Raw genomic sequence first — 4,880 nt, 5'->3', positions numbered from 1 at the left:
GACTTGAAACACAGCGAAAGTAAATCAAAGTGGGTTTGGGCTCAAGTTAACAAGGTCCCTGGAGCATGCCCTGGCCAACAGACTCAGTACTTTCAAGAATGAGCTGAGAAATCTAGAGACAGTCCAAGAGAGCAGGGCCCCTTCAACTCACAGCAATTTTACCAACAAGACCCAGTCAATATCTTAGATCTCAACGAATTTGCCAGCAGCTCCTCCTCTCTTAGGAAGGTAAGAAGCGAGGAGGGAGTTGGGGAAAAGTAAGCACACGTTTCTTCTTCTTTCAGGATCTCAAAACAACAAAACCCAGACTCAAAGGCAAGGTGTGAAGATATCTGAATCAAGACCCTCCCATAATCCTTTTTGAAAGAGTTGTCTTTAATACTCAGTAACTTGTCTGGGATGGGAGCAGACAGGTAAACAAATCCTAGGCTATTTCTGCAGTCTGTGGATGTCTAGACTCCCTAATATGGTTTGAAAGGTCTTTCATGGCATAGCATAGCTCTCAATAGCGTTTATTTCCTCTTGTCAAGATTCCTTCTGTACATTATCTACTTTAAAGCTGTGGGAGCTTGCATTTTATTTGTCATCAGGTGCATACAGAAGTTGTTCAATACTCTGAGGTAATAAATGCTAGGCTAGGGTTAAGTACAGAGAATCGGTTTGGCTAGACTGTGCACTATGAGGTGGTATGTGGTAAGATGATATCAGTGAGGTGAGCTGAGGTCATAGCATAAAGTTTATTTATATATCAAGCTAGAGTTTGGACTTTTTCTTCAGGGCAATGGGAAATCACTGAAAAGTTTTCTCTATGGAAGAGATCTCATTATATTTGAATTTTTGTAAGACAGTTCTAACTGTTGTATATGAGATTGCTGAGGGTAAATTGGAATTTTAATGACCAATTACGTGGCTTTGAAGATGAGAGATGTCGATGATCAATACTAGGTTCTCAGAGGGGGAATGGAGAGAACTAGATAGATCTGACAGGCATTAAGAAGACGGAAACCACAGGCCTGGATGAGTTATCCGATGTGGGGAGTTTAAGGCAATGGTGGGCCAGGAATGAATACCAGGTTATTGTCTTGAGCTAATGTCCCAAGGAAAAAAAAAAAACACCCTAAGATACCTTGGCTGGAACTGCAAGGAAAACTTGCTCTTCATGGGTGTGGAATGCCTTTCTTTCCCTTTTTATCTGGATAAACTTTTAACACTATACTTAAGCATCACTTTCCCTAGAATGCCTGTCCTAGAGTCCCTTGTATGCCCGGGTCTCTAGGGATAATGTCATAATGGCATTCATCAAAATGTATTGAACTTATTAGCATCTTCATATTTACTCCATATTATTTTATGAGCTGCCTGAGGACAGAACCAGAGGCCCTCAGCTCTGTGTCTCTGATGCATTGCATAATGCATGATGCATGATACAGGGTGATCAATAAATAGTAGTTGACAGTTGAGTGGAAGGAAGAGAGAAAGGGAGGTTAGTAAATGAGTAATTTTCTCTAGTAAACAACAACAACATCTCATTGTCTTAACACAGCACATGTTTATTTATCTACTAGAGGCCCGCTGCACGACATTCGTGCACTGAGGAAGGGTCCCTCAGCCCGGCCTGTGCCCTCTCGCAGTCTGGGAGCAGGCCTAAGTCGTCAGTCAGACGTCCCCCCAGGGGTCCTTAGCAGTGCTGCAGAGGTAGGAGAGGCTCCCTGGGAGAGGCATCCTGTAAGAGGCTCCGCTGGAGAGGCTCCTGCCACCGTCACTGCAATTGCCAGCTGTGAGCCCAGCTTGTGGCTGAGTGGAGCTCCCCCTGTGGGAACGCACTGACCACCAGGGGACAGCTTCTGCGTTGAGCATCTGCCCCCTGGTGGTCAGTGCACATCATAACAACCGGTCGTTCTGCTGTTTGGTCGATTTGCATATGAGCCTTTTATTATATAGGATTTATCACTTACTTTGTAGTCCTAAGCAGGTTGTGAAGCTCTTCTGGGTAAGTGTCCTATAAGTATCTCACCTTTAAGTGATCAATCAAGGACAAGACTGCTCTCATCTTATGGTTCCACCACCTTCTAACTTGGAGAATAAGCAGTCAGCAGATGGGGGAGGAAAGCATGAGGAAAGCATACCAAGTAAGAGTGAGCTCATTTGCACTCAGAAGTCATTGCAGGAACTAGATTTATATCCAGTCTCTGAGCACGGTAGTTTGGGAATGCAAACATCAAAAAAAACACATGGATAGTGTTGTGTGCTAACAGTTTCCAATAAGAGGATATAAAAAGGAAGGGAAATTAAGTGATTACATATGACTAGAATTCAAAACATAAGAATCCTAATAAGTCCCAACATTCAAAGAGGAAAATTAGTTACATAATGTATGATTGATGACTTAATATGCACCCTGACAAGTGTGCTAAGAACATCACTATTATACAGATCCAGAATCAGGAACATGAATTATAAAGTGAGCAAATACAGTCACAAAATAACTTTTGATATCACCAGATGTGCAGAATGCCAAAAAATGAGTGCATTCATGCATTCCTATATTGCTTCCAGTATCTCATCTCTTAAACATGGTATTTCACATATCATAACGTTGAATTTTATGCTGCCTGAGTTTCCCTTCTCATTCACGGAAAGGTTAAAGAATATAAACTTGGCAGAGGGAGTTTTCTTTGCTGACACAATATCAGGCAACTTATTAGGAAATGTAACACAGGAGTACGCAGAGCAGAGATGAATGCACATATGCTTAAAACTCATAACCTGATCTTCTTGGAGTCACTTATGGTTCCCAGAATTTATAGTAGGAATTTTATAATACAAACCTCCGTCTCAGGAGGTAGCCTCACTATGCAAAACATTCCCCTAGTTATCTAGTTGTATTTATGTGTTTCAACAGATTTGTTCTGCACATTTATTTTTAAACATAAAATTAGATTTCCTTGCTGGGTTTTTATAGCAAAATTAGCATATTCATAACATTGAAGGTATAATGTCCTTATTATTGAAAGTCTGCCTCTGGAACTGCACTTCAGTAAATCTGTCTTGAGGTGTATTCATGAAACTGTAACAGGCAGTGACACTGCATACTATGCAAACACCGAGGTATGAATGGGTATGTTCAAGGGAAAATGTAAATCTGAAACCGGAGTCAAGCACTTCAAGGCCCTTCTGCTGGGCAATTGACATGGAGTTACTTAGTGAAAGCATTCTTCTCATCTTCAATTAACTTTCCAATTTCTTTGTCTTATTTACTACACAGATTGTTTAGAGGATAAATTATATATATAGTGCTTACAAAAGCTATTGAATAATAAGTTATAAAACCAATCACTCCAGTGACTACAGGAGAAGCACTTTATAGGATCGTATAAAAAATAAAGTGTAGCCCTAGCCGGTTTGGCTCAGTGGATAGAGCGTCGGCTTGCGGACTGAAGGGTCCCGGGTTCGATTCCGGTCAAGGGCATGTACCTGGGTTGCGGCCACATCCCCAGTGGGAGGTGTGCAGGAAGCAGTTGATCAATGTTTCTAACTCTCTCTCTCCCTTCCTCTCTGTAAAAAGTCAATAAAATATATTTAAAAAAATAAGGTCCAATACTACTAACATATCTGTTTTAATATTTCTTTCATATTGGAACATTGGGGTCAGCACCCTAGAAACCACAGTGGAAATAACACTTCCTTGCAATCCTAGAATAACTTTTACATTGTTGTGATTTAGTTAGATTAAATATCATGTAGGTTATGTATATTTCATTTATAAGTGAAATTGGTTTTTCAGTTTTATTATTTGTGTCTACTTATTATATCAATTATACTAGCTATAATGAGTCTTAGTGTGGAAAGTGCCTTATAAAAAGTGTCTGCATAAAGTAGCTTGTATAAAGTATCATCTCTTCTATTTCTACCCTTTGGAACAATTGAATAAGATGAGGGTTATCAGATTCCTGAGGTTTTGGTAAAATTTTTCGGTAAAAACAATCTTTGTCTTACCGGTATATTTGTGGCGAGGTAAGTTGGTGGGAAATATCTAATCTAATTCCTTTGATAATTATAGGCCTATTATGGTTTTCCTTTCCTTCTTAAATCAATTTTGACAAGTTAATTATCTTTCTAAGGTATTATCCATTTTATTTAAGTGGGTTAGTTTGTGAATGCTGATAAAATGTCTATATGTGTTTGAATGGAATGGAAGCTCTAGATACGTAGATAGGAAGATATTCTCTAATTGTTGAACATAAAATTATATTTATTTACAAAATCAAATTATTTTTTATTATTAAAATATGTTACTTTCTGAAAGAAGCAGGTTAAAATCTGTCTCTGATTATAAACTATCAAATACTACGCGTAATTTTGTCTTTTGCTTTTAATTTCAACTGTTTAAGATTAGATCTGAGTAGTTATGTCCTTATGGTGAGTAGTTATTCTATCATTTTTGTCCTTAATCAGTGTACTTCATCATTATTAATACCTTACCAGCAGGTTTTGATTAGTATTTTCTTAGTGTCTTTTTATTGTCAAACTTTTTGAGTCATTATATATTCTGTCATAATGTTTATAAATATCTTAGAGTGAGTTGTTTTATATCTGATTTGAGATGGCCTTTTAATAGGTAACTTTAATGCATATATGTATGTTAATATATTTTTATTGATTTCAGAGAGGGAGAGGGAAAGAGAGATAGAAACATCAATGATGAAAGAGAATCATTGATCGGCTGCCTACTGCACACCCCCAACTAGCGATTCAGCCCACAACCTGGGTATGTGACCAGACCGGAAATTGAACCATGACCTCCTGGTTCACTGGTCAACACTCAATCATTGAACCATGCTGGCCGGGCTAATATGCTAATGTGTTTGTGTGTGTGTTTG

Source organism: Myotis nattereri (genome assembly GCF_964212035.1).
Source record: "Myotis nattereri genome assembly, chromosome: 16".
NCBI lineage: Eukaryota > Metazoa > Chordata > Mammalia > Chiroptera > Vespertilionidae > Myotis > Myotis nattereri.
This window is presented reverse-complemented; position numbering follows the sequence as displayed.